Here is a 22588-nt window from a genome sequence, read left to right on the forward strand (position 1 = left end):
GAATACAGTTGTACACAAAATTAAAGAAAATCACAGATGAACATAAGATTATTTCATGAGAGAATCTAAAAAAATACAAGGTGCAATTAAAGAAGCTGTATGTGCATGTATTGAGCAGTACTGAATTGGTATGCTAACAAATGAAGTAGGAAAATATGTTCATTTTTATTCCTGGTGCATAACTTTTGAAAGAGTGAGGAGATTGTGGTGGAGTTATGCCATGCATTCATTAATTATTGACTTAAATGATTGTGAGTACAATTAGCCCTTGTGCTTGGAGAAAATTCAATGAACTGTATTGTTGTGCATGGAGTAGGGCTGCTGTGTTTGTGGTTGTTATCATGGGAAGTGAATACATTAATTACTTGATAGTCAAGCTTCCATCTTTTACTCCCATCTTAGAGAAGTAGAAAAGGCAAGTATTACTTTACATTAAAGTCATTTTCCCATGACTGTGTACTTTGGAGCAAAAAATCTAATGCATAAACTACTGAACATTACTTTTTTCCATGAAAGTATACTTTCAGCTTTTTCTTAATTAAAAAAAATACTTTTAAAGTGCACTGTTTCCATGCACTTTTTTCACCAAACTTGAGTTTCGTGTTTTTCCTCAGCAATATCAGCACATGAAAAAATATGTTTTGCATCCATAGACTTTAATGGACACATTTCCACACATGCGTGAAGGTGCCCCATTAACGTTTTTGTAACTGCATGTTACCCCAGGATAATGTCACAATAGAAAAAGCTAGTTTCTTTGGAGGCCATAGTTTACTAAAAAGCTTATGAAGCTTTTTATTAAAAAAATGGACCAAAAGTGTAAGGAATACTAAGTGGGAAAATGCATAACAGCACTTGATTCATCACATGCCACAATGAATATATAAATGGGAGAAAGGAAATTCACCCCGGGGATCACGTCAGTCGCCCTGCTAGACAGGGGTCCAGGAAAGTAAATGGTGTGGGAAGAAATAGCCAGGGAATTGTTATGGCTAGACTTGTATAAGCCCTAGGGTCGATAGCCTAGTACCAACCTATGAACCTATGTTGGCAAATCACTTTAATGGTACTGACATGCGTAGAGAAGGAATCCTGTTGATCTGATATTGTCAATTTTCATTCTGTCTTCAACTGTTAGGTTTGAATCCAATCCTTATATTTGACACTCGGTCTTTACATTAGTGTGTGGCCACCAAACAGCTCTTGAGCTCCTCCCCTACCCATAATGTACCACCCCCTAACATACCTCAGAAATCGTCTGCCGCTTTCGCTTTTAGGTGCAGATGCTTTAAGCTCTTGACCCTCTTATAATGGGAGATAAGTTTAAATCATTTAATAATTTTTTCTTTTACTTCAGAACCTTATATTTCTTATTCCTGTAACTTATAGCCTGTATCTTGTATATTCCCATATTTTAGTCAGTCTGTTCTATCGCTTTACACATTTAGTGTAATCTTTCATTACCATTGTTGGTATAATACCTTTTTTCTGTTATTAACTCTTTCCATTTAAAAAAAAAATAATAATTTTGTTTGTATACATATCTGTAATATTTCTCCTTTTCTGTTAGAGTGATAGCTGAAAAAAATAGAAGAAGGTCCGTCTAGCTTTAAAAAACACAAGAAATGTGAGCACAAGTTGACCTTGTCTGCACATTCTTTATGCATATATTGTTTAGGTGCGGACCATGTTAAAGTTAATTGATCAGTCTGTAAAGCTTTTAATCCCAGAGCAATCTCAAATAGAAAGAACAAACTAATTCTGAAAGGACTGTTGCCATCGTCTTTCTCAGAAGTTATTTCTGGGGCTCTCCCCAAACCAAAACATAAGAAGTCTTTAAAAAAGTCTTTGGTACCTTCTGGTTCTTTAACACCAACTTTGGATCCTACTTCTGAGCACCTTAAAAGAAGCATTGTAAGTCAGATCTGAAGGCTACTCTGATCCAGCCAGCTTTAGACTCAGTATCCTGTTGGATCCACAGTCCTTACCATAAACTATGTATTCTCCTTCCCTGGAACCAATGCCTTCAAGGGTTCCATTCCCATCCCCATTCCTTGACACTAACCAACATTCCAAGACCCCATTTCTCATTTCCTCTTGCTCTTGCAGAAGTCTGGATGAAGCTGAAGTGGATAAGATGAGGAGGAAATTTCTCTCAGTGCAGGTGCAGATACAGATGGGTGCTCTCCTGATTCCTAGCTCCTTGGGTCAGAAAGTCTGTATTTCTACCACTCTGCCAATATCAGCTCCTTCTTTGATCTGACTGATTGTTTCAGAGCTCCTAGTTCTGAACCTTCTAGGTCCATTTGCATCGGATACAAGAATGTTCTTATTTTGTCTCAGAAGCTACCTCTAAGTGCACCAGCTCCAACCTCCTCAAAGCTGGATGACACTCAGAGCCAAAGAATTCCTGTCGGATGACTCCAAGGCTTTCAGAGCCATCTCTTACCCTTGGAGATTTGGCACTAGCCAGCTCGGCACTGGACAGCTTGGCTCTGACTTCCACTTTGGGTGGATTGTCTTCAGAGCAGGAGGAGCCAGTGGAGCAGAAGCATGTCTTCTCTCCTCCATTGACTTTGTTCTCCCCAGAGCATTCTGCGTTTGAGGTAGTGAAAAGAGTGTTCCCTGCTCAGGTAGAACTGATGGATCCTACACTGTTGGATCTTCCGGGTTCATCCTGTGTGTCTTTGCACCTTGAGCCCCTTCATTCTTTGCATCAGGGACAACCAGCCCAAAGTCTCCAGGTTATTCAACAGGGTATTTCTATCTCTTCTGTTACTACTCCAGAGCATCCCACTGAGGAAGTCCTTAGGAAGAGGAAGTGTAAAAGGAGGCACTTAGATTCCCCTCAGGAGTCAATCACAGAGGATATTGATTTTTATGAAGGGGAAAGATCCCCAAGATCACCATCCAAAGACATCTCCTTTGGAGACATCCTTGATATCCTTAAATAGAGGGGTGGTTGGCCATCTAACAATCCTTCAGAGGAATCAGTATTCCTTGAAGCCATTGGTGCTGGCCCATCTACCTCTTGGGTAACTCTGCCCACTAATGAGCTCATTGACTTGATCTCTAGGTGGGCAAGGAAGGAGCTTGATACAGTTGAGCCAATCCCCAAGAGACCATTCTGGATGTTGGCACCACCACTAAGAAGGGAATTTTGGAGTGAGGAATTCCTCATGGATGGATCAAACCTGGGAAAGCCCCTGATATAGTTTCCATTTGTCAGAGTCTGACCTTGTGCTACTCAGCTTGTCTGCCACACAGTTTTGCTGTGACATAATGTAGGATCCTTGTAGAGTGAGATTGTGTTGAGAAGTTTTACTCTGACAGAATGTAGGATGCCTATAGACTGAGAATGTGCTGAGAAGCTATATCCCAATCTAACATGGGTAGTCTATACCAACTTTATTAGAAGTAGTGAATATTCTAACAGAGAAAAAATAACTGGAATTGGGATCGTTAGAAAAGGGTAGGAGCAAATTACATCAGAATAAATTGTGATTGTGGGGGCAATGCATGCAGAGGAGGAACAAGGTTTAAAAGAAGGCAGGATTTGAGTGAGCTATGGAATTTTTGACTGATAATGACTGGATAGATTATAAGTTATGTGTAATGCTTGCAACTACAATAATGTCAGTATTGCGTGTAACAACCTGAGGAGCTCCCAGAGACCAAAGATAGTTGAGCACCTTGATCAGGGCAAGTTTTTCTTTTATGTTTAGTTGCTTACATCTGTCCTTTGTGTCCCACACATCTTGCAGTTTTATTCCTCCTGAAACTGCTCCCTGTGAAAACTCCAAGGTATCTGTGGTGACTGACTGCTTTGGAACAAAGAGAGGAAAGGGGAGACCTGGATTTAGTGATATCTGTTCTCTTCGCCAAGTGATTTCCCTTCTGATGAATCCTAACACTTGAATCTAAAAAGGCAAGGGTTGTTGGTGCTGGGACCAAAGAGACTTTTTATTTATTTTTTTATTTATTTTAACATTTGTTTATCAGAAAAGTCTGACTTGGAACAAAGCCAATTTTCAGCGCTGGCCCAGGGGAAATGCTTCAGATGCATGTCTTTGTAATGTGGGAGGAAACTGGAGCACCCAGAGGAAACCCACATGAATGCAGGGAGACATGCGACTCCGTACAGAAGGCACCCCAGCCAAGAAATTAACCAGAGAATCTCTTCCTGTGAGGCGCCAACACTACAGCTGCACCACTGCGCCGTACTTCAGGTACTACTGTATCTTTCTTACATGGAGACTTGCTAGAGGATCATGAGAATCCTACAAACCTTGAGACCCAGAATCCTGAGTCATTCCCCTCACAGTGACCAAACTCTGAGTGGAAAACACTAAAAATAGATCTAGATATAAATCTATTTTTTCTTCTTGTGGAAGAAATTCTCTTTGAACTGTAGTGTCTTGTTGACATCCCTGAAACACAGTCCAATGAGAAGTAGTCAAGAATGAGTTTTAAATGTTCTTTTGGAATTCCAGCTTGTGTAAGAGATTCTCAACCAAGAGAGAGATTCCTGGCACTTTGAAAAAGGCTCTGCAAAGATATGCAAGTTGTATAAATATGAAAAAAATGTGAATACCCTGAGCCTGTAGTGAGCCATAACTGGAGCTAGATATTTTGTGAGCACTCTTGGTGCAGTGGATAGTCCAAAACATAAGGCAGAGACCTGATAATATGCTCCAGACACATGGACATTTAAGAAACACCTGCAGTCTGGATGAATAGGCATCTGACAATAAGCATCTTTTAAATCTAATGTCAGGAAACATGAATGAGGAACATGAGGTGAGAGGTTGTGAAGTGACAACATTTTTAATTTGAGCACTATCACAAAGTAGTTTAGGAAAGAAATATCCACGACTAGTCTTCTTCAGATCTAAAACATCCTTGAGTAAAACCTCTTTCCCACCTGGAAAGGGAGACTAATTCTGTCAATCCCTGGGACAGCATGTGATGAAGGATGGGTGGAAACAAAAGATTCTGGTCTGGAGGATAAGAAATTATTCCCTAGAAAAGAGGAATTCCCTCCCACTCAGTCTGAAACTATCTCTTGTCAAAGAGAAAAGCTGTGATTCAGACTTTCTGGAAGGATAAAAGGGTCTGCTAGGTTGGGACAAGGGAACATAGTCTGTTAAATAGTCATTATGATTTATTGGACTGTCCTTAGTTTTTGGGAGTTTCCAGAATTCTTCGTGGAACCCCCAGTGCCATTTCTTCATAAATCTATGTTTATTTGTATTTTGTTGAGACTGTTTATTTAGTTTCTTACCAAAATTGGATGAGGAGTTAGAGAATTTCTTAGAAAACTTAGAAATTGAGTTTTCAAAAATCTTTTAGAGATTCACTTATTACCTTAACCTTTTCATCACACTTTTTGATCACATTTGCAGCAAAGGGGCCAAAAAAAATCTCTATCCAAAGGAGAATTTAAAATCACATTTTTAATGTCATCTGGGAGTTTTTGAGAATACACCCATGTAAAACTCCTCAAAGCAGTACCAGTGGCCTTAGCCTTTGAAGAACTATCAACAGGTCATATACACACTGTCAACAATAAGTAGTGACTTGAACAATAGAAGAAATCAAATTATTTAAAGGATATTTTCCTCACAAGAAGAAACTGCAGATAAAACATTACTCATACTTTAACAGTTAGAATGAACCTTAATATATGGGCCTGACAGTTCAGAATTCTGAAAATCAATGTTGCAGAAGCATACACTTTTTCCCCGTACTTATCAGTAATCTTCTCATCCATATCAGAAAGAGTAGGATTGGAATTAATTATTTAGAGGCAGGAGGATTAACTAAAGGTATACTGCTGGATCAGGTTTTGAAAGAGTGTATAAAAACTTAAAAGACTGAGGAAATGTATACATCCTATCTGCCATTTTAGGGGCAGCTGAATGACTGTCATAAAAATTGCAGGCAGTAACAAACACATCCTCCAAATTTGACTGAACTAGAGGAATGGGTGCAGGTTCTGGAAATTAATTCAAAAAGCTCATAGTATTTTCTGATGGACTGAGAAACCTCAGTGTTCTACTGAAAACACACATTCTAGAAGTAGTCTAAGAGAAAGAGAACCTCCTACAGGTAGAGTCAGGAACTGACCTCTCCCTGAGTCCGAATCTGAAATCTGATTATAAAACCCTGTATATATCCCTTCATCTTTTTGTCCAGATTCAAAATCTTAAATCTCTTCAGGAAAGGATGTATCCCTTTCTCTTTTACCAGAAACTACATTATAAGAAGGATCAGTAGCCTGAAGTAAACCTTGAGCCAGACTCCATATACTACTCCTGTCTGATGAAGTTTGAGGAGCATGTTCAAGGTTATGTTTTCTGTTTCTTTTTGGACAGGAAAAATGGGACCAACAGTGTTATTAATGGCAGCAGCAAGTTCCCTAGGGATGGGCACAATATTCTGACAAAGTAGTGAAGCCTTTCTGAGTTGTCAGACTTTAAAGATTCCCCGTAGATTGCTCTGTCAGAGATACCGGGTGAGCAAGTTGGTCTAACTAAGGAAATTATTTTTTGAGCTATGATACAGAATTGGAATTGCCTGGACATAATAAGGCCTTGCTGGGTCTTATTCTGGTGGTAGCCAAAAAAGCAATTACTAGAAAATGGAAATCAAAGTCTAAACCAACTTTACTAGAAGTAGCAAATGTAATAACAGATAAAACAACTGGAATTGGGATCTTTAGAATGGGGTAGGAGCAAATTACATAGGAATAAATGGTAACTGTGGGGACAATACATGCAGAGGAGGAACGAGTTTTATAAGAAGGCAAGATTTGAATGAGCAATGTAATGTTTGACCGACAATGACTGGATAGATTATAAGTTATGTATAATGTTTGCAACTACAATTATGTCAGTATGGTTTGTTTTCATTTTTATAAATGGATGATTGTCTATGTCATACGTGATAATTTAATAAAATGTTTCTTGTTTAAAAACAAAAAAAAAAGATACAGTGAAGCTTTCCCTGTTCCAGCTATCAGGACTGACAAGGGTGGGTGTCCCTTTCCCACTGTGAGGACTCCATTGGCTGTAGAGGATGTAGCTAACCCCTGGTCCATAGTGGTTGTAGGTACTACACCAGAAGGACTGGGGTAAAAGATGAGTGGTCTGAGGTACCACAAATGGCCACAACAGAGTCCCCCACTTGCAGCTGAGGCAAATTGCTAGACTGCTGTGACGGCAAAGGCTGTTTGCTTTACTTTTTCTTTGTGTCTGGAAGAAAGATTGACCATGGGACAGACAGATTGTTCCATGGTCAAGATGCAAATGGTGCCCCTTTCCTGGGGAAAAGACACAGCAAATGCTGATAAAGACTAAAAGTCTTTAAAAGTCACTTTTTTCACATGCAAACACACTAAAAAGTGCTTTATAGCACTATGCCAGCCCCACAAAATAAAATAGTCACACTTTATCCACTGAAAAAGTGTTTTTCATGTACTTTAATCAACTCTTCAACTGTCAGGAAAAAGAGTGCCCCCATTTAAAAAGTAGAGTACAATCTCATGCCAGTCCATTAAAACACAAACTTTTAACTTTAAAATAACTTTTCTGAAGAGTGAAGTATTAATAATAAACAAAAATTACTGAATGGAAGTTTTTTCTCCCTAATGGAGACATATCAGAAAGACTTGTCCCTGCTATCTGGAAAATTTCTCACATTATTCCACTCCATAAAGGATGCAGTTTGAAGAAACTAACCATCGCCCTATCGCTATACTTTTCTCTGTCTCCAAAATCCTAGAAAGATGTATTCATACACAATTCATAGAACACCTCAGCAATAACAAACTTCTGTCTAATACACAGCATGGCTTCCGACCCTTTCATATCAATAATACCGCTCTGATGTCTTTCACTAATACAGTAACTATCCACAGAAACAGTGAAAAATTTGTATCTGCAACATTTCTGGACCTCTCTAAGGCCATTGACATGGTTAACCACACTAAACTTATTAAAGCTCTCTCAGAGTTATATCTCTGTGACCACTCCATTGCCTGGTTCCAAAGCTATTTAACAGGTAGACAGCAAGCAATTCAATGTCATGGTGAACTATCACCTCTTCTATCAGTTATCCTAGGAGTTCCCCAGGACTCTATCCTTGGACCCCTACTGTCTTCACAAATAACCTCCACACTTCTACATAACATGCATCAGTCATCCAGTATGCAGATGACTCCACACTTACATGTGTTGCTTCATCCCTTCATGAGCTCCAGCTACAAACTCAGGCTTAATTTCTTTCTGTTGAAACATGGCTTAAAAACTGTTATATAATACTAAACCCTAATAAAACTAAATTTCTACTCTTCCAGCTTTCAAGATGCACATCATCTACTTTCTCATTCAACATCAGATCATACAATAATACCACTCTCTCTCCTGTCACTCACACCAAACTATTGGGGGAGTAAATTGATTGTAATATGAAGTTAGATATTTACATCTCCCTCACCATAAAAAAGGGTAAAAAAATTGGTGCATTATACAGAAATAAACAATTTCTCACAAAAAGATTATAGGGCCACAATTGCACAAACACACCTGATCTCAACATTTCTCTATGCCTCTCCAATCCTCATCAATCTCAGGTCATCAGACCTAGCAAAACTAGAGTCCTGCTGTAACAAAATTGCCAGGTTTGCTACTGATTCTCCCTACAGGTCACATCACTGCATAGCCCTTAAACAGCTTAACTGGATAGAACTTCATCAGCTCCTCCTGTACAGTCAATTCACTGTATCCCACAAGATTGTATATCTCCCTGAGAATATACCATCATTACAAAATTTACTACCTGTATACACCAGTAATAGGTCTCTGCGCTCCAGCAATAAACTCCTCCTGGAAGTAACAAAACCCAATAACAGAGCAGGGGAATGTACTTAAACTATATAGCTAGAAAATGGAACACCTTGCCCAGTAACTTATCAACAACATCCTCCTTAGCACAATTTAAAAACACATTAAAAACTCACCTAACCAATGTGTGGCTCTGTAATTGTACCAGTCCTGGCTAGACAAAAAAATCTACTTCCTTCTCCACTATTTAACTCCAAACAACTCATCCCATCTATCGATACCTATCCTTTTCTATACTCTCTGCTCTATCCAACTCCTTAGCTCATATACTTAAATGAACAGTTTTACCTTCTTTCAAGGGCCTGTAAATAAGTACTGTACAAGATCTTTTCCAAGATGTGATAAGTATGTACTGTTCTTTAATTCTTACATGTATCTTATAAGCAGTTGTTTCATGATGTTTCAGTATTTGTGCTAACTGTAGTATTAGCATCACATATAAACAGTAACAATAAGTATGTCCTGTAAATATTGTATTTTGTCTTGTTAGTAGCATGTATTGTATCATAAATGTGGATCTTTTCTACTTGGACCTTCACTGAAAAAGGATTTTTGTCCAGTCGGACTTTCCCGTTAATCAAATGTAAAATAAAATAAAATAATTAAATTATCTGCCTAGCAAAGGAACAAGACAAGCTGTCCATCAATCCTGAAAAGCTCCGAGTAGCAATACTCTTCAATGGCTCATAGGTTCATAGGTAGGTACTAGGCTATTGGCCCTGGGGCCTATACAAGCCCAGCCAAAAAGGTACCCTGGTTTTTGCCACCCAAGAAAATTATTTTCCTGTGCCACTGTCAAGCAGAGCCACAGAGGTGATCCCCGTGGTGAATTTCCTATTTCCCATCCAATCATCAAGATTTTTCTTGAAGAGTTTTAATGAGGAGCTTTGTTTGATATAGATAGGTAGTTTATTCCAGAGTATGGGAAGTCTCTGGGACAGGAATCTACCCCTCCGGCATGTTCTGTTTATTGTGGTGACAAGGTTTTAGGTCCCTAGAACATGTAGCTCGGAGGGATTGGGATTTCTTTAAGTGAAGCATGTCCAACAGCTCTGGGTTTGACATAGCTTTGTATGCTAGGTAGAGATCACCTCTGAACAGGCGATGTGCAACAGAGTAAAGCTGGAGGTTTTTTGAGACGGTCTGTGTAGGGCATCTGTTTGAGGCCGGTAATCCTCTTTGTGAGGTATTTCTGCGGTCTTTCCAGTTGTTGTAGATGTCTTGTGAGGTACATACCAAAAGGGGCATTGTACTTTATAATGGGTCTAATGAGTGATGAGTAGAGGGGAACAATTACCTCTTTTTTTCTGGATGAGAAACCTTTTGTGATGAGGTGTGCCACGTAGAAGGATTTCCTGGCTACTGTGGCAATGTGATTATCAAAGGAGAGACTACTGTCCACTTGTGTCCCAAGGTCTCTTATCACACTTTCAGTGTTAAGTATACTACCGCCTATGTTGTAGTACATGGGTACAGAGTTTTTACCAAAGGGGATGACAATGCACTTTTTGGCATTGAGCTTGAGGCCATGGCTTTGACACCAGGCATCTGTCTCAGTGAAGCCCTTTTGTAGGATGTCCACATCGTTAGGAGTTTCGATTATGGCTCCTAGTTTGCAGTCATCTGCGAACTTTGTTAGCCAAAGACCTTCTGTGTTAGCCTGTACTTCAGAGAAGTAGATACCAAACAGGAGAGTCAGGAGAGGACCTAGGACTGAACCATGTGGTACTCCACTTGTCACTGGTCTGAAGTCGGATTTGGAGTCTGCTACTTTCACAGTGTGGGTTCTGTGAGTGAGCCAGTTGGCAACCCATCTTGTGACATAGGGATTTATACCTAGTTTAGTGAGTTTATCTATAATTCCAGAATGGGGGATGGTGTCAAAAGCCTTGGCAAGATCTAGATAGGCTGTGTGAACCACCTTACCCTTGTCTACGGCTTTGGTGTCTGCTTCAAAGAAGTCTATCAGGTTTAGGAGACATGATCTGCCTTTTGCAAACCCGAACTGGGTGGGATCCAGAGTTTGGAGATTACCAATGTCTTTGTTTATAAGTTCCATGATGATACGTTCCATGGCCTTGCAGACCAGACTCGTCAGGCTAATGGGGCGGTAGTTCTCGGGGTCTGTGGTGGCTCCCCCCTTGTGGAGTGGGATAACCATTGCTGTGCGCCATTCAGCAGGCACAAAGCCCGAGGTGAGGCTATGATTGAACATGGTACTTAGGTGGGGTGCCAGTTCGTTCTGTAGTTCGTGTATAACGCAGCCTGGGATGTTGTCTGGTTCCATGGATGCTGTGTTCTTGGCTTTGGAGAGTGTGTTTTTTACCTATGCAGCCATGATTACAGGAACTTTGCATTCTTCCGGTATAGAGATGGGCTCTTTAGGAGGTGAGAGGGGGGTGTAAAGTTAGCACTGCACCTATCTACCAGGATGTTGGCAATATCGGTTGGGTCTGTATATTTAGTGCCATTGTGCTGTAACTCAGAGCAGATCTGAGTGTTGCCATTGAGATTCTTGACATAGCTATAGAATGCTTTGTGGTTGTCTTTAGAATCAGTGGCGATTTTGTTTTCATAACTAGCTTTGGAGGATTTTATCAGGGATCGCAGCTTCTTACTGAGGCTGACCAGGGAGCTCCTCCACTCGTGGTATTTTACTGTCTTTTGCAAGAGTTTCGTCCTTCTGTTGTACAGTTTGTTTATGGCAGGGGACCACCAGATTGGCTTTCTTTTTTTGGAGGATAGCGTCTTGGTTCTGTTTGGGATAGCATGATCCATGCACTCATGTAAGTGCTTATAAAGTGCAATTGTGTAGGATTCAGTAGTCGTAACTGTATTGTCCATCTGCATGGGTGTCATGAAGTTCACCACTTCTGTCTTAGGAAGCATGAAGTTGGCTTTGGAGAAATTTTTTATCATGGTTTCCTTAATGGGGGGTGGAGGCAGGATGCGGATATCTAGGGTAATTAGCTTATGGTCGGATTGTACCATTGAGGCATTGACTTCAGGTGTGGAACACCAGTCACTCATATTGGTAATGACTAGATCTAGGATATTGTTGCCCCTGGTGGGGGTGTGGATAAGTTGATCCAGGGCATTGGAGTTTATGAATTCCAGAAAGCGTTGAGTGAAGGAGTTGATACATGAGTAATTTTCCCAGTTAATGGTGGGGTAGTTGAAATCGCCCATTATTAGGGTGTTTGGTTGAACCCTAATATTTTCCAGTACATAAAGAAAAGAGGAGTGGGAATCCTGGGACATGGTGGGTCATCTGTAGCAAGCTACAATTTGGATTGCAGTTTTTCCCAGAGTTAGTTGCACTTGGATAACCTCAGCTGCATTATGGTGAGCAACTAGCCTGGAGGTGTGGATATCCTTAATGAATATGGACACACCTCCACCTTTGGTGTTCCGGTTCAGATTACATGGCCGAAAAGTGTGGTATGAGTTATAGCCTGGTAGTGCAGGGGTGCTCTCTGGAGCCTTGAACCAGGTCTCAGTCACTGCACAGATATCGATGTTCTCCATTTTAAGGAGTGCCTCGAGTAAGTGCATTTTGAGATTTAGACTTTTAGCATTGAGTAGCATCACCCTCAGTTTTTGCTTGCCTGTTCCTGTTACAGTGGTGAATTTGTCATTTGAACCTTGCCTAAAAAAGGCACTATAGGGACAGCAAGAACCTTAGCCAGTATCCAGAATCTCAGGGGTGACAGGTACAGGCCATCTCTGGCAAAGCATCGTGGTCTGTCGACCATGCCATCCCAGGCAGACAGGTACTGGATCCCTTTAGAATGACACCAGAAGCTTAGCCAATTGTTGAAGTCAGTCATTTTGTCCTTGTACTGCGGCATCATTCTGGGTGATGGCAGAATACTACTCAGGGCTAGGGTCATACCTGCCTGGGCTACAAGATCAGAGAGCTCTTCCATGTCTCTTTTCATGTAGTCCATGGAGGTACGTCTCAGGTCATTCACACCAACATGGACAATGACAGAATCATATTTGTACTTGTTGTGGAGTGACCTGAGTGCATGGCTTATGTGGTGGATCCTGGCACCCGACAGGCAGCTGACAGTAACCTTCTCCTTGTTTAGCCTGGTGAGTGGAACATCAGTGTGCCTGACTATAGAGTCGCCTGTGACTAGTGTGTTGGGTATGTTGTTTTGCCTTATTGTCTGTGGTTGAGTGGCACACTGAGCCTGCGGGCTATGTGTCATTTGGGTTGTGTTGGGGGGTGGAGGTTGCTTGCATTTCTGCTTTGAAGGTCTCTGTTGTTTGAGCAGATTATTATTGAGAGCCTCCACTAATGTTTTTGTGTTTCTATGTGTGGATTTTGGTGGTGTAGATTTAGTGAGACTATGTGATGAGTCTGGTGTGGTGCAAGTGTTTACCTTCTCCTCTCGACTGTCAAGTTCAGTCTTGATTGGAGAGAGCTTTACCTCCAGTTTTGCTAGGTAAGTGCATCTCTTACAGGTTGTAGTGTTGGGTGGTAGGAGGAGAGGATTGCCTGTGTACATTAGGCAATTTCTACATTGCCCCAAGAAAATATTTGAAGGGCTTTGCACCTAAATATGTCTTTTATCCAGCCCTGCTCAAGCTGAATTACAGTTTTGTTGCATAGAAGGCGCCCTGAAACTTTGGAAGCTGGCTGGCTGTTATAACCTTGAGAGGATGTAACCCATATAACCAAGGCTTCTGAAGTGATCAATATGATGTACATAAGTTGTTTTTTTTAAAAACTTTCTTTGAGTATGCATGAAGAAAGAAAAATGTTTTTGAGAAAGTTTCACTTTATCACAGAACCTTGAAATTTGTTTAATCTCTAAGTTTACAGAGGAGTTAGAAGGGACCTTTCTTATGCTTTCTTAGCTTTTTCTGCCACCACTGTTGATCTCTTTTAATCAGAAAAAAGAATGTGGAATCCTCACAGAAGTCATTGTGACACTGCTGAGTCAGTGAAACATGCTCCTTGATATGTTTAAATGCCTTAACACGCAGTTCCTGAGTGCTGTGTAAAACTGTTGTACATTTAGTGTAATCAGCAGCTCTGCTGCAAATTTCCTTGTGTTTTTGCTTTTACAGACAGAAGGCTAACTGGAAATTTGAAGCAGATTTAGTTCCAGCCAGCTAGTTAGGATCAAGTAATACATGTACAGGAATATCATCTAGTCACAGTCTGCCACTGTCGAGTCAAGCATGATGCTTACTGCTGTGTTGCAAGGTATTTGGGAGTGATGTTGCATGGCAGTGTCAGCAGGTCTGTGAAAACATGGAGTTCCTAGACAGCATAGCAATTAGTTTTATAAGGACTTTGGTGGTACACACTGCTTCCATTGCCACCTCCAATACTATAATAGTATACCAAATACTATCATCACAGTCCATGCTGGCAGTGTTATGTCTAGCTGTGGTAGAGTACATGCGCAGGGTAGCATGTAAGGGGAGTGTCAAAGGATGCACAGTCAGCAATCAAGTTACACATCATATGATGCATTGCCATCCCTTAACATATGTGGTGATAGCACCTGGCATCTGTTGGCAGGAAACTGCATCAGTGGACTCCACCCAGGTCAGAATCATAAAGTAGCATACCATCCCTACCACAGTAGAGCTCCATCCTGCCATACAACACCTGCAGCATGACTCCAAGTCATAATTCCTTAGAGGAGCGCCATCCTTTTTGCAGGAGGATGTGATCCCTGACACTGAATACCTTATGTCCCCAAGAGATCTCCGATTTCCACCTCCTTGGGACATACTCCCCCATACAGTTTGTGTCATCAGCCATGTGTGATTGCATTGTTAAACATCTTTGCTTATAATAATGAATGTAACCCACTGCACCCTCTACCCTATGAGATATGTGTGGTAATGTTTGATGCACAATGTAATCTGACCATGTACTATCCAGCATAGCTTGTCTATAACACTGAATGCATCATGTTTATTCTTTGACTCTGCAGAGTTATAGTGTCTCTATCAGTACCCATAGTTTTGGATTTGATGTTACTGCTTTTCACGTGCTGCCCGTCAGGTTGTTTCTGTTCCTCCTCACTTTTTCTGAGTAGATGTCACTGCAGCTTGTATGCGCTTCTAATGTGTGAATCTGGTGATAACACAAATGTACCATAAGGCTGCTGTTTCCATAGTATCAAAATATGTAGCATAGTACAGGATACATCCAGTTTGCAAGGTGTGGCATTGTACTATAATACCCCCCATCCCCCGGCCATATCAAAGTAGCAAAAGCGTGATTTTAGCTGGCTAAACACACATTTAGTGATGGCCCATGTTTCTGTATAAGTCAGTATGTATTGTGGTTCAGCAACACTGTGGATTATAAGCAAGTATCATAATCCAGGGCTTAGGGCGGTATTGTGCATCAGCTGCAACTGTTGTACTATGAATCACCAACTTCCACAAAGCCGACAATCCAACATACTAAAAAGTAATGCCCAAAACACAGAAGGGTGAACAATTTAAGCATTTTTTGAATGGAGGCAAGCCTCCATCACCCCCTCTGATATGGGGAGAAGCTTCCCCAAATTATACCAACTCCACAGTTGCACCAACTTGAAGGGACGAATCTCCCCAAAGAAGTGAATAATTGCATTTGCAGACTTAGAAAACACACTAGCAATGATTTTCAATGGAAAACAATGAATTGCATTCTGATTCTCAACACTCAGGTAACTTCACCTTGACCTGTTTTAGGGAATCCCCTGCAATGCATGGGGAAGAAATGCTTGAAGAGAGATTTGGTGTGGTTAGTGCATCTGTGTACATTATATCATTATATATGAATATATATATATATATATATATATATATATATATATATATATATGGGTCTACTATACATGATCAAAATTTCAAAAAGCCGAAACCCATATTGCCGAGACCATATGTTCAAGTTTTGAAATTTCAAACATGTAAAAAAAAACCTACCTACACATTATAAGCAGGGGGAGAAGCCACCTTGAACACTCCGTATGCCCCCAACACCCCCTGCTATTTAAATATACCAACTCCAAGATCGCACTGCAGTGCAGAAAATGGAACTTTTCCCATTCCACTCTATAGGGAGTTGTCCGTTCAGAACTTTCGAACCTCCTAAAGTCAATCATATGGTCTCAGCCATATGAAAGTCAGCCTTTTGGAAGTTCGATCATCTGTAAATCTGTAGGATACCCATACACACACACGCACACACACACATATATATATGTGTGTGTATATATATATATATATATATATATATATATGTGTGTGTGTGTGTGTGTGTGTATAAGTATAGATGCATTCATTCCACAGTGGCTGAGTGTGTGTGTGTGTGTGTGTGTGTGTGTGTGTGTGTGTGTGTGTGTGTGTGTATATGTATGTATCTTTATAAGTATAGTTGTATTCATTCCACAGTGGCTGCACCTACCAGCAAGATAGCCTTGCGGAATGTCTTCTTGCTGAAAGTGGTAATATAGGTGACATCATGCCATATATGTCAGCCATTGGGACTACCCGAGTGCTATGCAGACCCATTGGTTTTAATCTGTTGTACAGCTGCACATGAATTTGCAGTTCATAGCATAACCTTTTCTACTAACAAACTTCTATGATTGTGGATTTGGGGTGGGTGAGTTATTGCCACATGTGTACAATCTATGGTATCCAACAATTCTGTCATAAAAGACATGTATAATGGTTGTTCTCTTCTCTATGCTGGGAAACTAAATATGCTTATTTACATGTAGAAGTGTATCTTTGAGGAACTTGTTCAGTATTCTTCAGTATTCTTCAGTTTAATTTCTCCAAGTCTTTTGGGTTTCTTGTACAGTGACAGGAATGGACCTCATTCCTACTTCAAAGTATGACTAACGTTCATAGAATTAGTATTGTTTCAGTCTTCAGTGTTAGTGAAAAGTGTTCTTCTCAACACCAACAGTGTGTCCAGAACTGACCCCTGCTGTAATTCATATGGAGTTACATAGCAAATCTAAATATGACTGTAAATACTCTTTTATGAATGTGATGCCCCTGCACTGGCCCAGTAATCAAGGAGCTTCGATTCTCACCGCTGGCAACAGTGAGGGACATACACAATGGGAGGATGAGAAGTACACACACACAGTAAAGTGCAATTTCTGTTAAGAGTACACAGAGATCACAGTCAATCTGGGGCTGGTTTCTCCCTCTCTCTCCAGATCCCCAGTAAGACTCCCCACTGGCACAGCTGTATGATTGAGATCTCAGCTGAGTGGCTAAGCTAAGACCTTCAGCACCCTCTCTGTCCAACCAGTGGTTTGTGTCCCTGCCCAAATAGCTGAAAAAACACACACTTTAAGATTTGATTGATATACAAGCACACACACACACACATGGGAAAGGCTGGCACAGGTTTACTAGCTGTACCCCCTTTTGCCCAGACTTTAAGGTAGTTATCACTGTTACCATCCAGCTCTTTATCAGCTACTTTAAGGCCATTAGGGTGCCAATCTTACTGTGTAATGTTACTATAAATCCAAATGGTAGTTTTGACTAAGACTTGCAAGGCTATTCAGATTTGGCCTGTACAGTGCTAGCAAATACATATGCAAGTACTCCAAGAGCTTAAATATGTCTCACAAATATCAGCCACAAAGCTAGGTTTAAATATATTTAATTGTTTGTTTATGTCTTTTGGCTTTTCCCGGTTAGGGGTCACTATAGCGGAACTCTGGTCCGCTAATGATTGGCAGTAGATTTTTACGTGCTGGCTTGCCGGGCCTAATGCACAACCTTCAATGAAGGAACGCCCATTTATGCATGTCGCCACACAGAAGATGCTCTAACTGAGAATCGAACGGGCAATGTCTAACTGTGAGGCAACAACGCTACCGCAGCACCACCACCGCAGTGTTTAAATATATTTAATAATAAATAATAAAAGAACAAGACAATACTCAGTAAACAAACACAGTTACTTCAGAGTTCAAAACCACAGGAAATATTTTAAAACAACATTGCAGGACTGTCTCAAATAAATACAGAAAACATCTAAACTAATATTTGCTATATTCCTATCTATATCTAAAAGAGATACTATGCCCTAAGTCTTACAGAGCAAATGCAGATGGTGATGTTGATGACTGAATATTTCCAGGTCAAAGACAAAATACAAAATGCACAGTCTCTTTGTGAGAGAGTTCTTAAATTAATATTAAACATTACTGCTGGGTTAGCTTGGATGACATCACTCTTTGTCACCTGACTTTAGTTCCCACCCTAAACAGAAACTTACCATTTCTGTGTTAAAAATACATATCTCTCAGATGTGCAGCTGCTAGGAAGTCATAAAGCAATACAACACTTTGCATTTTAAAGCTAGTAATTACTTCTCCCCAAGAAAGTCGAAACAACTTCTTGCTGTAGACATCCTGTCTTCTTGATGCATTGAAACTAACTTTTATAACACATTGTAAAGCACTTAATTTCAACTTATTTTCTTGAAGTTTTCAAGCAGGGTATGATGTGGTTACATTCTTGAAGCTCAATACATAACATACAGTTCTTTATAAATCATATCAATATTCACAAATGACATAGTACAGTTCTGTATAACTCATATCAATATTCACAAATGACAGAGAATTATTTACAAATTTCCAGATAGCTGAGCTGGCAATGTCTCAATGAAATCCATTGCTCCTACTAAATTGGAACTGTCTATGTATCCTTCCTCCACATTGCCCTTGTTTCTGCCTGCAAATTCTGGTATTTCATGACTTTTTATGTCTCTCTGTATGCAAGACACTGTAATAACTAGGTGTAGCAATTTCAATGATCAATGCTACATTTGTCTTCTTTTCATGGACTACCATATCTGGCTTTCTTGAATCTATTTTTTGAACTGTTGGCAATGGGTGATCCCATGTGATATAAACTTCACTGTTCTCTATAATGCTTTGTAGCTAATGTTTCCAATGCTTCTAAGCTACACTAATATTGTAATGTTTGCACAATGCCCAGTGCTGCATTCTTGCCACATCATTATACCTTTCAGTGTGCAGGCCATCTGCCATTAGTGGATCACACTCAGCAGCAAGATGTGCAACTGTTTCCACTTCTGTTTTGCAAATCCTGCACAGCTGAAGCAGCAGTAGCAGTGAAAACACTATTGAGTAATATACCACAGTTGATAAATTTTCTTGCTGATTTTATCATCTCTCCATTCGGACTCCTCGTGTGTGACACCTGCAATGAATCTAAAGTCTTTCCTGCTGGTCTCAGAAAGGCTCCATTCACTAAAATGGTGAGCTCTGTGCATACTGTATTCACTAGAATAAGAAGTTCATGTGCTCTTGTAAGTTCCACATGTGAATGACATATGTTTACCAAACTCCATACAATGCATCAGTTAGCACAAAAGCAGTTAGTTATCACCTGATCAGTAAAGCTATGGTAATTACTCATAATAATGATGTTCTTTGTGTTTCACTGTTGCAGTCATCACATTTGGGTTATCCCTACTGGGGTTAGCCCTCAGCCGGCCTGAATACCAGAGACTTAGTATTTCTGCATCAGTTGCTGTCACTTCAAGACTGACATCAGGTCATCAGGGTATAAAGGAAGGTAGCCAATGCCATTACATCAGTCTTTCTTGCTGTGGAGCCCAAAGCAGAAGCAATTCGCATGGGTGCCAGTCGGCCACTACTTGAGTTTCATTTCCGAATTGAAGTTGAAGTCTTCGAAAACTAAGAAACCCATTGGGGGTCCTTTTTTCTTGCACAAATCGATGTCAGAAAAAGTTAATATTGCTTCTCGGCCTTTTGGCTAAGATCAAGTGTAGAAAAAGTTAATAATTGTCTCACCTGTGGAAAGCAGATACCAAACCGGGACTTCCATTTCTACTGCGTCACCTCTCTAGGCCCAGACCACGACGTCCCTCGTTGTCGGTTTTGTGCTTTGTTTAATGCCAGAACTATTCATCGTTGGGCCCTTATTGTAGCCAGATATTTCCGTTTACAGTCCTCAAATTCTGATATGGCTTCCGTAAGACATCTGACAGCAGACCTTCCAAAAAAGTAAAGATAAAGACAGAGACAGACCGCACAGGACTAAACCTTCCAACGACGCCACAGCCAAGCTGGTCATCAGTTCTCTGGAATTCAGTGAGGCACTTTTGCAGCCCCTGATGCCTGCGCAGGCCTCTACTGAGACCCTTTCAGAGTCTGGTATGCCACAGAACTCTTCTTCGTCTAAGGATCCTGCAGTTGTCTCTACCTTGGATGGGTCCAGAGCTGCTATGCAGGCACCGGCTTCTGAGGAAGTCCTTCCCAACTCCGAACCCAGACATAAACTGACGCCTTCTTTCACGGCTACCATTCTTTCTAAACCAACCAAGTTTCTTAGGCCCAGGGATCGAACCACCCCCAAGAAACAGCCTTCCAGCCATTCTTTGGCACCTGCTCCCTTGCCTCCATCACAAATGCTTAGAATGGCAGAGGATCTTATTGTGTGATTAGTTGAAGCCAAGCCACTCCCTCAAAAAGAAAAAGAGATCTGTCTCCAGAAGTTTTGTCTGAACAAGAGTCAGATGAATCTGATGCATCTGATTATGAGAAGATGCAGCCCCTCTCTACATATGAGGATTCTGATGCAGAGGAATCTATTCATTCAGCCTCTCCCCCAGAGGATTTTTCCTTTGGGGAAACCCTGCATACTCTAAGGGAGCATTTCAAATGGGAGAGTCAAGACTACCCTTGGTCTAAAAAGAGACTCAGAGAGTTCCTCAACCTTCCACAGCACAGGCCCTTAGCCATCCCCCCAGTCCTAGATGTGGTAGATGATGTCTTCCTTAAATCTAGCTTGACTCCAGATGCCATCCCTCCTGCTCCCAGAAAGCCAGACAGGTACTACAGAGTCCCTGCCTCTCACAAATATCTCTTTAAAAACCCAACAGCGGACCCTGAGGTTATTACTCAAGGCCCAAAAGGAGTTAAATCTACTTCAGCTAAGAATTCCATCCCCTCAGACAGGGATTCCAGAGCTCTGGACAGATGGATTAAAAAGGTATACACCTCAGCTACTCTTGCTATCAGGGCACTCAGTTGTCAGTTCCATATGCTTAAATATCAGCAGCATACCTTGGAACTCCTTAAACAAAAAAATTATCTCCTTTCCTGCATAGGCAGAATCTAAAGATTTACAGGAATTAATGCACTCTGCTGGTCAAGTAACTATACACACTTTGCACTGCGGTTTTGATGCCCTAGAAGCTGCTTGCAGGGCAGCAGTCACTGGATCTGTCTTTAGGAGATGTGCATGGTTTAAGGAACAACCCCTGCCAGACCATGTCAAATCAAAATTGTTGAATGCACCCTTGCACAAAGATAACTTATTTTGTACTAAAGCAGAAGAGGTGTTAAAAAAGATTGAAGAAAAAGCAAAATCTGTGCAGACTATTAAAGATTTCTTACAGGTACAGCCCCCTAGATTCGGCAGACATTTTCCTTCCAAGCACTGGTCCTTTCTTGCACCTAGTAAACAGGGCCAGCCTAGGCCCGATGGAAACAGACCTCCAAGACAACAGTCCCGTGGGTTGCAGAGATCTAAGCAGTGGACTGCCTCCACTTCAAAACCAGGGAGTTCTAAGCCACCCCTTGTGGCAAAAACTCACAATGACTCACCCCCTCCCTACCACGCCTCTGCCCACCATCACATACCCCTAGAAGAAAGACTCTCCTTTCACTCAAGTACCTGGGCCACCATTACCAAGGACCAATGGGTTCTGAACATTGTGTCTCAGGGGTACAAATTCTCCTTCCATACCCTTCCAACCCCCAAAGGGTTCCCAGATCTACCACCAAATCAGTGGGCAGAGGCTCAAAAGCAAATCCATACCCTGCTCTCCTTGGGAGCAGTAGAACACGTTCCTGCAGAGCAGATATGCCAATGCTTCTACTCCAGATTTTTCTGGTACCCAGAAAAGAGGGCACGTGGTGCCCCATCCTCGATCTGTCCATTATAAACACCTTACTGGTGATCCCAAAATTCAAAATGCTCACCCTCCAGTAGCTGCTACCCATGCTGTCCAAGGATGCTTGGCTAGTCACCCTGGACCTAAAAGAGGCCTGCCTCCACATTCCCATCATGGAGTCCTGCAGGGCAGGATCTCAGCACTTTCAGTTCACTGAACTTCCCTTTGGCTTATCTACTGCTCCTAGAGTTTTCACAAAATGCCTGGCTCCGGCCATTGCTTTTTGCAGACAAAGAACTATTCAAATTTATCCCTATTCAGGCAGATTGCCAGGAAAATCTGCTCAAAGACCTGGTCTTTGTAAAGGATTTACTAACCTCCTTAGGGTACACAATCAACAAAAAGAAATCCAAACAGCTACCCACCAAGAGGATAATCTTCCTGGGAGCAAGTCTGGACACAACATCCCAGATGGCATGCCTAACACCAGAGAAACACATTTTCCTATCAGCTTACTTCTCTCAACTGGCCACCAGGCCCCAGCTTTCTGCAAGGGAAATCCTGCAAACCCTGGGGTTCATGGCATCTTGCATACTCCTTATTTCATTTGCCAGACTGCATATGAGGAAACTTCAATGGTACCTAAAGAGCCTTTGGTGTCAACACTTTCAAGATCTGGAAACTCTTTTACCTATTATTCCTTGCCTGTGGGAGGAATTTCTTTGGTGGG

At 41.1% G+C, this 22588-nt stretch overlaps 1 protein-coding gene across 1 annotated transcript in view; it reads left to right on the forward strand.

Annotated features, from left to right (window-relative positions):
- LOC122797021 (dynein axonemal heavy chain 5-like) overlaps window positions 1-22588 on the forward strand; it is a 374439-nt gene that overhangs the window by 113874 nt on the left and 237977 nt on the right. The gene's annotated exons all lie outside the window — the stretch shown is intronic.

Source organism: Protopterus annectens, chromosome 3.part0, assembly GCF_019279795.1.
Source record: "Protopterus annectens isolate FY-2018-M chromosome 3.part0, PAN1.0, whole genome shotgun sequence".
In the NCBI taxonomy this organism is placed as follows: Eukaryota; Metazoa; Chordata; order Ceratodontiformes; family Protopteridae; genus Protopterus; species Protopterus annectens.